General features: G+C 34.7%; 1 protein-coding gene across 1 annotated transcript in view; it reads right to left on the bottom strand.

Moving 5' to 3' along the window:
- Positions 1 to 17568, bottom strand: part of LOC123531356 (sarcoplasmic calcium-binding protein-like) — a 124949-nt gene extending 107381 nt beyond the window's left edge. The window contains exon 1 of the mRNA XM_053518643.1: positions 17565 to 17568. The gene's annotated coding sequence lies outside the window, so the exon portion shown is untranslated. The remainder of the gene's footprint in view (positions 1 to 17564) is intronic.
- Positions 17569 to 18006: the final 438 nt, after the last annotated feature.

Below are 18006 nucleotides of genomic sequence, written 5' to 3'. Positions count from 1 at the left end.
ATGGCAGCTTTTCGCATAGCAGTACATAACCACCATTTTGTTTGTCATCCCTAACATAAAGGACAAGAATTTCTGAGAATGCTTTAACAATTCTGTTCACTGATAAAAAAGATTTTTTGCATTATTGCTATATTTATAACCTTAACATGTGTGAAGAATTATGACAAGTGTCCTTAAAACTTAATTTTATTAACTATCTCTATTACATCTCTAACATTTTGATCCCAAAAATGAAGGCTAGCTTCGTGAAGGGAAATAAATATTGCAAAACTCGAGAGAACTGTCTGAAATATAGCCCATTTATATCGTAGCTGAAACAAGTTGGACCAATACTACTGAAACAGAAATGTTGACATAAAATGAATGTGTGCGTAGGACAGAACAAGAGTTAACTACTAGGGTCATTCAATACACTTTTATTAGGCAACTATTGTTATATAAATTCTGTAAAATTATAGATAAAAATCCTGTCTGACCATGTGACATCCCTGCTCGAAACAATTTCCGTTTAATTTTAGACATGAATGTATCTGTGCAAACATGTTCCCATTTCCGGTCTTTTAAAACTTATATACTCATTTGTTAAGTTACCGGTGTGCTGATTACTTAGAACATGTATATGCATTAATTGTGAAGGACCTCGGACATTTTCCTATTCAGATTGCCTATCCGAATAAGGAAAAAAGTGACATAGAGATAGACTTCTGAAATTGCATAGTTACGATAGTTACAATCATGATAAATGCGACTTCATTTTACAAGTTTATGAACAAAAAATAATATTTTGTAGACATTTCTCATTCTCATTCTCTTTTCTATTAAACTATCAACATAAATTATTTTTACGTTTTAAACATCTTTCCCCCCAGTGACGCAACAAAATAGTTCACATGCCTTTGTAAATAATTATTATATATGTATGCTGCAAAAATGACACTTGGTCACAGGTGGGAAAGTGTTTAAAATTGAAAAAAAAACTACGTACAGGATGTCAGCAAATAAATTTTTACATAAATATTTGACACTTATTGCATGTGTTTCCTAAACCTTACATATCTACAGCTTTATTCATTTTTGTAAATATTTCAAGCACAGAGAACACTAAACTAAATAAATAGCGGGCATAGAAGGTCAAGCTAGAAAGCAGACAGATCGTTATAAGTATATCTTATGAAGTTTTCAATCAGATCTGTTACGTCTTGACAGTCTAAGTCCGTCGATTGAGTGTCATCAGGATTGAGACAACTGCATCTGTCGTAAGTGAAGAACCAAGCAAGTGGCTTCGACATATTACATATGTGTCTTTAACGTAAACATGACAAAGAAATACAGACGAACTTCAATGGGAATAGTGCCACTTAGATGCATTTTTTTACCTTTTGTAGGACACAGTTGAAGCGAACATAGAATGCATTTTAAGAGCAACATTTGCTTTTATTCGATCCAACATCCTATACCCTAACAGAACTACACCAGACACCATCTCATTAACTAACCCAGTTGCTTCCAGAACTTACACTGACATTCATAGAACTAATACTGACTCGCCCAGAACTAACACTGACATCCCCGGAATTAACATCAATTCGCGCACACGTCTGAAACTTATTTCGAAGCCAACCGAAATACTAGTAAGAACCTCAAAGAACTAACACAGACACCCCAAGACACCCCCATATAAATGTTGATACTAGCTAGTGAAGTTCTGTTCCACTCATATAAAATGCTAAAAGTAAGGCATCGTGAACGCACAGTGGAACTGGCAGTCTCCTGCAACCCTCCGTTTCAACTGAAAAAGGCCAACTACGCTATGTATGACTAGCTACAACACTGCATGTATTCAATAATAATCCTCCACATAACGCCCGGTCAGTATTGTACATGTATATAAATAGAGTATAGCAATTAGATGCATAGAAAAAAAACAATAGGATATGATCAATGCATCAGTGTTATTATGGGCACTCGGGTGGAAATAACTGAAGTACAGTCAGGGACCAAAAGTTTTGTTCCACTTTTATTTTTTCCTTTTCGTTTATTTTAAAAAATGTCAATAAAACTGATGATCTGCATGGTATCAGTTTATTTATTGTGTTAAAATATTTCATAGTAGACATACCTTAAATACCAATGCTTATTTTAATTAAAAATACACATTTTAAATTTTTCAAAAATATGACCCTTAATTACAAACTGTTCGAATTTCAAGAAAACAAATATGTAATAAAACTATTTTTTGTGACAGTTTGATAGGAATATAACTTATTCATCAGTATTTGAAGCTGTTATATAAAACTATCAGCTACTGAAGTCAAGAAATAGCATTGAACTTTGGGCAAAATCCCTAGCATAATGTCCGATGTCCTTTTCCGGCTTTCTTTTCACCTCGGTCAACACTGCCTCATCCCCATATATACTGATCAGCAAAAGAAACTATCCAGGTGTACAACTGGGGTATTCTTAATTTGATAAATGAATAAAATTTATAAATTTTGCTTATTTTCTTCATACTACATTACACTTGAAGAACTTCACGTGTTATTTAAATAAAAATCGATTAACCGTGCAGTCATTAATCCCACAATAGCCGTTTTGCACGAAATTCTGGCCTTATCTTCTGCGCGTCTGTTGCACTGTAACATTCAAATAGCGCGGTCGCGCTGAATTTGATTCAGTCGTGCCATGCAGCCATCAATATTTTTTTAACTTTATTTTGCTTTTCGAGTGAGTCAATCATCAATGTTTCCAATGACTATAAAATTTCACAAAGAAAAACATTAATTACACGCGCACGTGAATTTCGCGCAAAACAGCTATTGTGGAACTACTGACTTCACGGTTGATTGATTCTTTAAATTTACCACGTGAAGTTCTTCAAATAGAAAACAAGTCAAATTTATAAATTTATGTGTTTTTTTATTATTACAATATACCCCAGTTATACATCTGGATAGTTTCTTCTTTTTGCTGTTCGGTATATAAGCAACAGCTGATTATTCCTCTGCATGAATCATTGACACTCTTTTGAAACGGTTCGCCGAATTGTAGGATACGTGTACATAGGGACTTGGTTTCAGGATGTCTAGCAGACATTGGTAGAAAGCGGACGTCTTCTTGTCTTCTACATTTTCAATCTTATCAAAATCGGTTTAGAAATATGGAACTTATTACCAAAAATATTACATGAATTACCTCAATATTATACCCATGTACGTCACCGAAAAGTCACGTGGGCTGATACCTATAGAGAGGCTAACGAGTATGGGAAATAAATAACAGTGTCGAAACATTTTTAGTCATGTTCTTCTATGATAATGTAAAGGTCCTTTCTGGAGTGTCCATATGTCCTTTTAATGGTGCCCACTAATTAAGTAGTGAAAACACCTTGATTTATGGGCACAAAAAGCAATACACCTAGCTCAGTTACATACAAAAAGATAAATTGGGTAATTACAGTGTTAAAACATTGTGAGTCATGTTCTTCTATGAAAATGTAAAGGTCCTTTCTAGGGTGTCCATAGGTCCTTTTAATGGTGCCCGCTTATAAATTAGTGAACACACCTTGATTTATGGGCACAAAAACAATACACCTAACTCAATTACATACAAACAGATAGATTGGGTAATAAATAACAGTGTTAGAACATTTTGAGTCATGTTCTTCTATGATAATGTAAAGGTCCTTTCTAGAGTGTCCAAAGGTCCTTTTAATAGTGCACACTAATAAAATTTTGAACAAACCTTGATTTATGGGCACAAAAAAAACAATACACCTAGCTCAATTACATACAAACAAATAGATTGGGTAATAAATAATAGTGTTAAAACATTTTGAGTTATGTACTTCTATGATAATGTAAAGGTCCTTTCTAGAGTGTCCAAAGGTCCTTTTAATGGTGCATACTAATAAATTTTTGAACAAATCTTGATTTATGGGCACAAAAAACAATACTCCTAGCTCAGTTACATACAAACAGATAGATTGGGTAATAAATTACAGTGCTTAAACAATTTGAGGCATGCACTTCTATGATAATGTAAAGGTCCTTTCTAGGGTGTCAATAGGTCATTTTAATGGTGCCTGCTTATAAATTAGTGAACACACCTTGATTTATGGGCACAAAAACAATACACCTAGCTCATTTACATACAAACAAATAGATTGGGTAATAAATAACAGTGTCAGTGAGAATATAATTATAAAATTTGACTTGAAATCTTATATTAGCCAAGTAATTCATATTTTTGCATAGAGTATTCCAGATTCACTGAACAATTAATAACAGAATAGAACATGATAAGGGATAATCCACAGAGAAGAGTCAGATATTTTTCCATATACTGTACACAGCTATATATACGGTAATTATAATAAAGTTTTTACAATATTTATTACATTAATATACAGGTCAACTTGCTTTTTGTTGTACACTGATTTGACAAGGTCATTTACCAGCATTTACCAGCATGATTAGTTGGGTCACACAGGATTTTTTTTCACGGAAACCATGTTGGAGATAGTACAGAATGCCAAGTTTTCTAAAATGTTTAGTAATTTATGAGGAAACAATATGCTCCAGTGTTTTGCAAAGTACACATGTCAGTGATATGGGCCTACACTTGGTTGTGTCTGACCTGGCACCCTTCTTGTAGATTGGTGCTACATTTGCAGTCTTCCACTGAGAAGGTACGGATCCTTCATCAATAGATTTTTGGAAAAGGATTTCAAGGATTGGTGACAGTTCCTTGGATAGTGTTTTAAGAATTATTGGTTTAATCTTATCAGGCCCACATGCCTTATGAGGTTTAAGTTTTGATAGGAGCTTTTCTACGCCATTAGCACTTGCTTGGATGTTTGGCATTATAGGAACAGTTTGACAGTTTTCAGATGGTGATATTTGTTTTTGGTCTATGATATCTTGGAGTTTCATCTTGCAGTATGACGCTAGGTTTATTTGTGATTTTGGACTAAAGACGGATTGAACCTGTTTATTAAGCACGGGCGCTTTAGCTTTGCAATTGTCTGTCAGCTGTGCATGATACCAGTATCTATTTTACTGTTTGTGGGCCACTATCTCGAAGGTACCTTAAGTCCTAAGATGTTCGTAAAGGGTTCGTAAGGTATTCGTAGCAGATATTTTCTCTATCTCGAAAGCCTCGTAATTTACGAAACTTCGTAAATGTCCTCGTAAGTTAAGGCTAAAAAATCCACCCCTTAACGTTCTTGTAGTGTATAAAAAAAAATGTATGTCTGCCTGTCTGAAGGTGAATATGTTTCTTTCTTATTGTACCACGCTGAAACTGTCGTAAAAATATTTATTGAAGTTGGCATTCCGTTCGTTTGTGTCAACGAACATGAATATATTTCATATAGATGAACAAATTTAGTGCTTTCAGTCCGTTTTTATAGATAAAACGCACAGTTTTTTTTTATTTCACAGAGAAGGAAATACATTAACGTTTGTCCGTTTGTTCATCAGGGCTATCGTTTTAACGGTTTGTCAGATTTGCATGGCATTTGAATTGTTAGGACTGTGCTTTAGCTCAAACGGCCCCGTTTGAATCAACCTGTAACACTATTTTTTGGTAATTGGCACCGGCTGTATTTTGATATGATAAGAATGTAAAATGTACATTCAACTAAATGTTGACTTTTACCACTGTGACAATTACTGCGGTATAAATTTACTGGCGGATGCTATTCGTCAAATGGTGTTGGAAAAAACGCAAACGTTACTGTAACAGTAATTTTTTAAAAATCACATTGAAAATTTAGCGCGGTATGATACACGTTACATACATATTTTGTATCCTTTGAGGTACGTATATCACAAATATGGTTGAAATATCCTATCACGGAATTACTGTATCGTAGACATTTACCCGTGGACTGTAATAACTGGTGAGACTGAATTATGGTTCGGACTGCCAGCAGTAGAATTCCTAACATCGAAAGGAATTGCACTGCACAAGACTATACATTGTATACTGATTTTCATACAGAACACTACACGTGCATCCCTGACTGTGCTAGTTTAACAGATAGAATACACAAGACCTCAAAGTAGGTTCGAATACCGAGCGAGGCGTTCATGGTTTCCGTGATGATTTGCTAAAGACAGTACATCTAAGTTCATTCCTTTTCCACTTCTGCATAATGTGGGGGAGTATCTGTAAGGAATCCTGGAATACTAATGCATATTATCTCGAGCGCACGACATCTTATTTCGAGCGCACGACATCTTTATCTCGAGAGCACAACATCTTATCTCAGTGCACGACATTTTATCTCGTGTGCACGACATCTTATCTCGAGCACTCGATATTTTATCCCGTGAATTGTACATCTTATCTCGTGCAAACGACATATTATCTCGTGCGAACGACATCTTATTTCGTGCGCATGACATCTTATCTCGTGCGCTTGACATCTTATCTCGTTCACACGACATCTTATCTCGTTCGCACGACATCTTAGCTATATTTTATTAGGGCCTTTTTGTGTATTCAGGTCATCAATGAAAATATATGGATGAGTAGATAATTAGTGTCCTGCCTATTCAGATTTTATTTAAAGTTTCCTAAGGTACAAAGGAGAGCCGTGGTCTAGTAGATAAGGTGTTGGCCGCTCAATCCAGGGATCGTGGGTTCGAGCCCCACTGGGGTCACGACCATGACTTCTCATATGACACCAGTACTGGGTTTTCCAGGAAGCGGACTCGAGAGTGGTTCCAATAAGCTTGTAGCTTTCATTACAATCGAGTTAAAACAAATTAGTATAAACTTAAACTCAAGTACAAGTTTATCAGATTATTTGGGGGAGCAGTGCACATAATTGATCGTCCTTTCGTCAAAATTAAAACATAATCATGCTTACTGCATGTTAGAATAGCAACAAAATGCAGTTTAACTGATTCGCAAATAGTCAGAAAAGTTATAAAATTGGATGCATGAATAATGGCGAAACAGAGAAATTCTTTGATATATGGGCGAAGCCTACATACTTAATCTTTATTTTGTCAAGGATTTAAACTTATTCCTTTGTGCCATCGCTGAATTTTCGGTGCATTTTTTATCAGAATGATATTTATAACTATAACGGAAAATAAATGAAATGTTCACAACGCAAAATTTGGTCAGTTCCTAATTTGAAGACATTTTTTTTTCAAAACATCTACATTCTATAACCGGTAGTCTCACTTCGACCTCAGCACCACAGCCATTAAAAATAATTGCATACACACAAACAACACGCATATGCACGCACACATACGCAAGAACGCATGTGCAAGCACGCACCCACGTACGCGCACGCAAACACACAGCACACACAACGACTACCAATAAATCCACATACACGTGCACGCATGCACTACGACAACAAAGAAATAAACACATATTAATAGCACTTGTTTTCCTTTTTTCCATAACTTGATATTACATGTATTATTTCAAGAAGATAAATGTCATATTGTAGTTGCTGAATATATATATATATACATGCATTATAATTCATGTTTTACATTCACGAGGTATGTAAATGTATATTGGGTATATTATAGAAAAAAAATCAATTAAAATAAACTATGTCGTGCGCTTAAGATAAGATGTCGTGCGCACGAGAAAATATGCCGTGCGCTCGAGATAATTTAATCTTTAAAAAAAAAAGAAATACATGTCCTAAACATATACCACCGTTAAAATTCACTTAATGTGGATATATTTTCCCGTGTTGTTAAGCAATAAACAGCTAGTGGGCTATTAGGTACACGCGCAGTTGTTCGAAAATGACGTCATTAAATGGATTATCCATGACTTACGATATCGTAACTAACTTACAATACCTTAAGTTACGCGCGCTTTACGAGGGCGTTAAGAGGTGTTTGAAGACGTTACGTTACCTTAGTCTTACCTTAGGTTTATCGTAAACCATACCTTAACTTACGATACGAATAAATTTTTGAGATTGTGGCCCCTGAATGATAAGTGCAGTTTCGTGTGATATTACTCCTTTTCGGTGAGAGATATATACATGGTCACCATAGGAAGGACAACGGACACTGTTATAAGGAACCTAAGATTATCAATGAAATGTATGTTTGTAATTGTCTGTGTATTGCGCATGATACCAGTATCTATTTTATTGTCTGTTATACAAAGTGATATGTGCGGTTTCGTGTAATAAGACTCCGCTTTGGTAGAACATATATACATGGTCACCACAGGAAGGACAACGGACACTGTTAGAAGGATCCTAAGATTATTGAATCAATGAGTGTTTGTTTTTGTCTGTATACTGTGCATGATACCAGTATGTACCTTCTCCAAGTAATGCAGTATGATAAGTACATTTCACGTAACACTTCTCCCATTTAGTGAGACATAATACTAGTATACGTGGTCACCATGGGAAGGACCAAACACACTGTTAGAAGGATCCCAAGATTATCAATCTAATGGATGTTTGCAATTGTCTGTATACTGTGCATGATACCAGTACCTACTTTACTGTTTGTAATATAGAATGATAAGTGCAGTTTCGTGTAATAAGACTCCTCTTCGGTGAGAGATATATACATGGTCACCACAGGAAGGACAACGGACACTGTTAGAAGGATCCTAAGATTACTGAATCAATGAGTGTTTGTAATTATTTGTATATTGTGCAGATACCAGTATCTATATTACTGTTTGTAATACAGAATGATAAGTGCAGTGATTCGTGTGGATATATACTATTTATTATAGATATACATATATGGTCACCATAGGAAGGACAACGGACACTTTAAAACGATCCTAAGATTATCGAATCAATGAGTGTTTGTAATTATTTGTATATTGTGCATGATACCAGTATCTATATTACTGTTTGTAATACAGAATGATAAGTGCAGTTTCGTGGGATATTACTCCTTTTCGGTTAGATATACATACATGGTCACCATAGGAAGGACAACGGACACTGTTGGAAGGATCATGAAATTATCAATAAAATGTATGTTTGTAATTGTCAGTATATTGCGCATGACACTAGTATCTATTTTACTGTTTATAATATAGAATGATAATGCAATTTCATGTGTTTGGTGAGACATATATACATGGTCACCATATGAAGACTACGGATACTATTAGAAGGATCGTAACTTTATCAATCAAATGTATGTTTGTAACTTGCTGTATATTGTGTATGATACCAATATCTACTCTCTGTAAGTACTGCAAAATGATAAGCGCATTTTAACGTATGGTGAGACATATATACATGTTCACCACAGAAAGGAGAACAGAGACTGAAGGATCCTAAGATTATGAAATCAATGCATGTTTGTAACTGCCAGTATATTGTGCATGATACCAATATCTACATTCTCTAATTACTGCGGATTTACAGGCACATTTTAACCAATGTGTGTTTGTAAAAGTCTGTATTTTGTGCATTTTACCAGTATCTATTTTACTATTCGTATTGCAGAATGATAAGCACATCTGCAGGTAATGTGACCCCCATTTTGGTCTTGTGTACATATATAAGGTCACCATAAGAATTATGGACACTGTTAGAAAAACCCTTAGATAAGCACTCCTTTGTATAGCTCTAAATTGTTTTGACACAGTGCCTGATACCAATATCTATTTTAACCAAAAACTGGATTTAAATAAGCATAAAACACATCTTCTTTGTACGATGTTGCATATTTTAATCACACCGTAACACATGTACCGAAATCTCATGCCAACTAGCCCGCCCCCTTAGCTCAGTAGGTAAGAGCGTTGGTCTACGGATCGCGGGGTCGTGAGTTCGATCCTCGGGCGGGGCGTATGTTCTCGTGACTATTTGATAAACGACATTGTGTCTGAAATCATTAGTCTCCACCTTTTGGTTCATGTGGGAGTTGCGAGTTACTTGCGAGAGACAGGTTTGTACTGGTACAGATTCCAGGAACACTGGTTAGGTTAACTGCCCGCCGTTACATGACTGAAATACTGTTGAAAAACGGCGTTAAACCCAAAACAAACAAACAAATCTCATGCCAACAAACATTTTCACCAAGTTTAGTGAGGATCGATGAAAAAAATGTTCAAGTAAGAGGGTGGACACGACATACTTAAGTCAATTTTCAATATATCAAGGTGTGTAACTCAGGTGGCCTGGTAATCGAGCTTGACAAAAATCTCATGCCCTGAAACATTTTCAGCAAGTTCTGTCAGAATCAGATTAAAACTGTTTTGAGTTATTGAATTGACAGTACACATACAATGTCCGTCTGCTCATCAGCCCGCTATGGTTGTTCAGATAATACGTCCATTTTTTAAAATCATTGCATAGTGACTAGATTAAGTGCACATATTGGTAATGGTGCATAAAAATGGTCATAAAAAGGAGTAACATAAAATAATGTTATTTTGATATATGAAGAGTTAACACACATGAAGAAGAAAAGTTGTTTTATACACTAAAAAGAAAAGGAGGCCATTTTTGAAATTGGTAGGAATTTTTTGCAAAACGTCAATACAAATGAACCCTATACAAAATGTCTGCACAATGTTCAACATGTATGTAGCAGCTAATTAATGTATGGACGGGGAAGCATCTTGTAATATAGCATGTATGCGTCTCCCAAAATTTCCTTCGTCATTTTCACTTTGGTCACCTGAAATGTAATAAATCTGGTAAACATGGCATTAAAAAAACCTTAAGACATTTATTCTGAAAAATAAATTCAGATAACTAAATTTAAAATAATTTAAATAAAGATATTTCAAATGCATCAAGTAGGTACTGATAATAGGATGTCAAATGGTCAAAGCCGGTCATTTTACTCTGGCCACGTCTTTAAAGCAGTCGCCATGCATCAATCTAAGTGACTGTTCCAGATTAGCGGCTTAACAAGAGTGATTCAATTTCAAATTTGTAATGATTTGCCATTACAACTCCAGCACTTAGGTCCTACCTTTGTATCATCAATCCTGTACCACTGCATACCGGCGCGAGCAAAGCAATAGTAATGGCCCCTGGAAAGCGACCCATAATGTACAACGGCTGCAGCAAGAGTACCTTTATCTTTCAGAATCTGCAAAATATTGAGAATAGTATTTGAGTATTTGACTTTTTACAAAACTCACAAGTGAAGAGGAAATACGGTGGGGTAGTATCAGTCATCTCATCATTGATACTTATACAATATATTTTACTTCATTATAATACAATACATGTACATCATAGTTTCGATTCCTTTAAACAGTAAGATGGTCATAAGTTAAAGGGTTTTATAATCATCATGTACAGAAAATGGTATGATCGTTGCTAGGACATACAGTTTTTAAATTTATTGTTTATGACATGGTAAATAAGATATGTTCAAGGTACTCTTTGTACAAATTCACAGGCAATAGAAGATAAAAGAAATTTGACACAAAGACATTGCATATATCTCATGACATGATTTTCCAAGAAAATATTCATAAAAGATAAACAGAATAAACAGATTTGCCTTATCAAATCTCATTACAAAATCACGAATGGTAATTTAAGCAAGAATATACAATTCTAATCGTTGTATATTTTCATCGATCTTATATATACAACTTGCGTAATTTCACTCACATATCATTAAAACTAACATGCAAAAATTTGTCAAGCAAATTGAATAGTTTTAATTCAATCTGATATTTTTCTCTTTCAATCCTATGCTTTCACCTACATTTTTCATATCAGGCTTTACGTACAACCTCAGACGGATTTCTTCGTCAATATCAAGGTGTCTATAATTCTTTTTTCATCTGAAGTTTTGGACATCAAATCTGAAATGATATGTTCACAAAATATATATGGTTATGTTGATCATAACTGAAAACAATATTTACATATTCTAGGTTAACAGAAGATTGCCAGTTTTTTTTTATCTAACAACAAAAAAGGTATGGCTTAGGAAAATCTGTGTTCCAAAATTGTTCTTTGTTTGTTATTGAATGCTTCCTGAAGTATGTAACAATATTTTGTTTTGAAGCTGGATGTCCTGTTTCAACAATCTTTCAGACATTTTTGGGGGCGGTTAGTTGATCACATACCGCCCCTGGGCAAGTCACACAAAATACCAGAATACCAGTTTCCCAAATGAAGTTACAATTTCCCTTCTTGGGACAGAGGTCTGGGGTGATAGCCACAGAGAATAAATTTTTTGGACTAAACACCATAGGAAATGTTTTCAACCTGGTCCACACGTGTCCCCCACATGAGGGACAAACGCTCTACCACTGAGGTAACCGTGCACAAGGGCCTGATAATGCTACAGTGCTTTTTTCTGCCAGTAGCGCTGGAGCCAACATATCACCCACTTCCACTAGTCCTCTCTAATATCAGTAGATAAACATTCATAACCAATACCTTTTCAAGTGGACAATCAAATTTGTTGGTATTTTTAAAATCCAATTCAGTTTCTTTAAAGTCCCAGACTTGTGGCAACTGAAATGACATCATTAGAAAGATTGCTAAGAAATATTACTACTTCGTTGCAAAGGTCATGAACTTAATATACCGTACACTTAATTGCAATGACAATAGCAGTTCTGCATGAAAAAGAATTAATTTAGAAAATTGTTCTATCAATTGAAAAAATTATATATTACTATGCAATTAACAGACTGGTATAACAGTTCATTTTAAATGACAAAGAAAAACATTAAAGTGATGCATAAATATCACCCAAAGGATTTGCTGATAATGTATATGATAACACCAATTATGCTGCATAAATATTTACTTGAAAAGAAGTATGTAACTGACAAAAAGTCTTAATTTCTGGTTAAAGGCCTAGATTTTGGCAGTGGGCCAAGGGATTTTTGTCTTCACCAGCACAGTTGGGGGCTAATGACCATCACAGTATGGCTCCAATAAACAAGGGTCATTGTTTATTGGAAAGTCAGTCTACCTTACAAGTGTATCTATTAGTGAGAAGGGGAAACGATGTAATTTATTTCAAATTAATGAATAATTGATAACTTTTAAAGTTATACTAGTTTTTTTTGGCATTTCTATGTAAAGAAAAATATGTGTTGATCAAGCACAATAATAGAATAATCAGAAACTTATTTTCACAATAATGAAATAATGAGAAACTTACTTAAAGAAACATGCAAGTTTTTATTTTTTCAAATTCTGTCTGGAAAATTGTGATATTTCTGAAAAATGTGACTTTCACTCATCTAAAGCTTACTGTAAATAACATTTATCTAAATTGAAAACAGAATGTGAATTTCAAAGTTACAAAGCAAAGTATGAAAAAGTCCCTTTTGGCAACATACTGAAGATGAAAATTGAGTATAGATGGAACGCAATAATTTTATGTTCAAATAATGTTGATTACATGAATATATGAAAATCAATTTCCAAATCGAAAAATATTGTTTGTCAGCACAAAGAACTCAGGAAGTTTTCACTATACTTGTGTTTTATTATCATTATCATTTTCAATATTATTGCCGTATCTTTTATATTCCTATAATGTAATATAATAATAATAATTATTATTGGTACTGTTACTGTTATTTATTTATTTATTTATATAAACGGCAGCATGTCAATACATGCGATCAGCTGTTTAGACGGCATAGAGGCTATGACTATCTAATCAGTTGCTATTACATAATCGCTGATAAGCAGCAGATAAGATGGGAGTTGTATATTGGATTTGGGGGCGGGGTGGGTGGGGGGGGGGGCACTTATATAGTAGTGAATCTAGGTCTTTAAGGAGGTGTATTTATCATGCCATTACTATAGCAACTGCCTGATAAAGCCTGTCTGAGAAAAGCAGGCTTTCTCAGGTCAGTGACTTGAGAACACTTTGCACTGTTTAAACCTATGATTAAATCCAAGGACATCAGAGTGTGTCCATTTTGCATTTAAAAATTATTACGCCCTCATACGACACTGAAATAGGTCTTTAAAATCCAAAAATATAAAAAAAGCAGAAGAAACAACAAATTCTAATCTTGTGTTTTGTAACCACATCTCTGTTTTGCTGAACACGAAAGAATAATTTCAATTTGTTCCCAAGTTGAATTTTATCCGAAATTCAGTTGCTAGACGGACACCCATTCTCACCAAGCAAACGTTTGAAGTGAATTAAATACACACTCCATAACGCCGCTTGGCAGAAAAAATAGGCAGTACCGTTTCATCTACCGTTGATTTTATTCCATGGAAGTTCATTTTGAACAAAAAAAAATAAAATAAAAAACAGCAAAATCTGGTCCACTCCTATTTTTGCACTTTATTTCGCATAATGGTAGGATAAAAATAAATAAATTATGGCATGATAAATAGAATAACAGGTTACTGTCTTTTGAGAAAGGGATTTCTCAGACTCGGCTAGATATGGTCCGGAAGGAGCTCGGCAAGCCTCGCTCCTTCCAGGACCATATGAGCCGTGCCATGAGAAAATCAACATAATGGGTTTGCGACCAGCATGGATCCAGACCAGCCTGCGCATCTGCGCAGTCTGGTCAGGATCCATGCTGTTCGCTAACAGTTTCCAATTCTAATAGGCTTTAAAAGCGAACAGCATGGATCCTGACAAGACTGCGCGGATGCACAGGCTGGTCTGGATCCATGCTGGTCGCAAACCCATTATGTTGGTTTTCTCATGGCACGGCTCATATCTAGACGAGTCTGAGAAACCTTTTCTCAAAAGACAGTAACCTGTTATTCTCTATAACTCACTTCATGACATCAGTCTGTGATAAGGAATCAACTGTGTTGGAAGCTAGTTCATTAATATTAAAAAAATTAAACAAACACAATACTACCAGTTGGTCAAAAGTGTGACAACATTATTATTATTATTCCTACCATTGGTTCCAGAAATAACACCTGTCTGTAAGACAGCCAATGCTCTACTATTCGTGTGTTTGTATAAAAAGTAAAACTACTATATGCTTTTTAATCATTATAACGACCCTTCAAAAACTATGCTATTCTGAGTACTTCCATATACATGTAATAATCTGGTAAAACATCAATGACTTGTGTAATGTTTCAATTCAATATCAGCATTTCTTTTGTAAGCAGCAGTTCACATAGAACCATACAACAGGTCAGTAGAAGCAAGTATACCAACTTACAATGAAATGTCTTAAATAATGAACAAGAAATTGGACTTTATCAAAAACTTAAATTACTCCTAAAGTATCATCAATAGTGTTATGTGACTTGTCATATGTGCGAATTCTGTCATCTTAAGTAAGTATGCAAAGCCTGAAGTGAATACCTTTGATAGGATACATACAATAGCATAAAAACCACACTGACTAGTGAGTATAGCTCTCATTATTCTTCAAATAGTCAAGCTGAAACCTCATTTTAGAAAGATGTACCACTTAAATTGGGCATAAGTAAGCATTTCAAGGTTTCTTTTGTTTCATTTTTTACTGAATCATGTTAAATTACCATACCTTCGACAGAAGTATCCTTCAATTTGCTCTTCAGCGAAGAAGTCTGAAATTGACTGTCGCACTGCGATGTTCTACAACATTAAAGCAGTAATAAAATATTATAAATACAAGCACATTTTAAACAAGATCAGCACATATGGGTGTCTGATACTTGATTATTTTAGGTGCCTGATAGTACAAGATGAGCATGTAGCAACTGCATGTATTTAATGTGAAAAATGTATATACTTAAAGTAATTAGCATGAGCTTATACAAAAGAAAAATTAACGTGTTAAGGTTCAAAATGATTTTAATTCTATATACAAAATCGATAGCCTTGTGGCAAAGCGCCTGATTGCGGGAGAGTTGGGTTCAATACCCGACACTGTCATACAACACATGCTTAAAACATTAACCATTATCTCCTTCCTTTGGCGCTCAACATTAAAAGGGAGGCTACCTTCTATCCTTGTCGTGATAGATACTATTGGGAGTGAGGTGTCCAGTGTGACTGCTTTATAACTAGTTTCACAATCAACCTACACATGATTTTAGTATATACAGGATACTTTTAATTGTAATCAACTTACGTTTTTATAGACAATGACAGGTTATTGTAAACCTCATTGTTTACAGACAGTGCTCCACAATAACCACAACATACTGAAAAGTGTAAGGGAAATTTAGTTTCATTTTTTGTATTAACAGAAACACAAAACAGAAATCATGTAAAAACAGGAGTCCGCTTTCGAATACTCCACTGTTTGCATGGGAAATATGAGAAATGGAATTGTACCTGTGCTTTCAATTTCCCCCTCAAATGTGTCACTATACAGGTCTCTTCCATCAGATACTCTGCAATATCAGTACACGAAAAACAAGAGTTATTAATGGAACTGGTTCATATCTGCACAAAATGGCTTTAACACAGAAATACATATAGGACAACACAATGTGTTTAGTTTCATATAACCTGTGACCTTGATCAAAAATTGAAAAGGGAACATCTACTTCACTGAAAGGATACATTGTGATCAGCTGTAATTGGGTCCTTGTGAACAGAAACATTTCAGTCAAATGAGCCATGTGAACTTGAATATTGACCTATTTCCCTACTATTGAATAGGGATCATCTATTCCACTACGGAAATATATCTCCAAAAATAGAAGGATCTGTCTATGAATTTTGAACGCTGTATGGTCAACACATACGTAGTTATTACACACTCAAAATTTTGTCTATGTATGGACAGACAAGCTGATTCCAGTATACACCACAACATTTGTTTCTCTATGTGTGTTAAGAGGGGAGGGGTATAACAAAGTCAATAGTAGAGTCTCGAATGCTTGTTTTTGTTTTGCAAACTGAAATTAACATAAGGAATTTACAGACTGCAACAGCCACGTATGATTAGAAACAAAACAGTATATAGTTGCTTTACAACAGCATATCTTGACTGCTGGGATCTTCAAACATTTTATGATACATAAGACTAATGCAGATGTATGACATACCTTTGAAGCTTGTCCATCACTAACTGGAACATTTCATGGGCATCTTGCTCAGATCCAACCTGGTATTGGGGCCAAACATCTGTTCAAATGTCCCATGGTTCTTATGGTATGCATCTACATACTTCTAACAAAGTGGACTCACCCTACATAAAAATATAATATAACTGTCATTCAAATAATGTCCTGTGGTCCTTCCTTCAAATGGTATTTATCTACATATTATTTCCAAAAGTGGACTAATCATACACATAACTTTATTTATCCAGCTTTAATACAGTTAAGAAGAAACTGGAATAAAAAAAAAACAGTGGACAAACAATCCAATCATTTTCAAGTTAATCTAAAGGTTCTTATAACCATGTCCAATACTCTTTCAATGGTGTTCATCTAAATACATATAATGAAGTTTGATTCTCCTAAGTGAAACTACTGCAATACTTACAGTTCACTATATAGTGATATCATAAAAAGTGTACAAGCAATTTAAATCATGACATAATTATTTCTGAGTTAATATAAAGGTCCGAGTAACAGTGTCACACAGTCATTTTCATGGTGTCCATCTAATTACTACTAACAATGTGGACTCATCTTTCATGAATCTTTAGTTATTTGGCTGTAGTACTTGCAAATTAGTAGCTATCGGTTTCATAAACAGTGCACAAAAAAATATATTTCCAAGTTAATATCAAGGTCCTCCTAAATGTGTCCCACGAGCCTTCTAATGGTGTCCATTTAACTACTGATAACACATCTGGAGTCATTCCTCATGAATATTTACTTATCTGGCTGTAATACTTACAGTAAAGTAGATATCGGTTTCATAAACAGTGCAAAAACAATCACAATAATATATTTCTAAGGCCATACCAAATTGATTTGTCGTTCGTCGGAACTACCGCATCAATGATTTCATTCCCGAGAAAAAGAAAAAAAAAATCACCCGGCCGCACGTACGTAAAAATCTCCGAAAATATTTTTTTTTTTGTGATTACGCGGTCAGGAATGATAACGGAAAAACAGGTTTTATTGCTGTTTTAAAGTGATATTGCCCG

The sequence above is a fragment of the Mercenaria mercenaria genome, chromosome 11 (genome assembly GCF_021730395.1).
Source record: "Mercenaria mercenaria strain notata chromosome 11, MADL_Memer_1, whole genome shotgun sequence".
In the NCBI taxonomy this organism is placed as follows: domain Eukaryota; kingdom Metazoa; phylum Mollusca; class Bivalvia; order Venerida; family Veneridae; genus Mercenaria; species Mercenaria mercenaria.
This window is presented reverse-complemented; position numbering and strand designations above follow the sequence as displayed.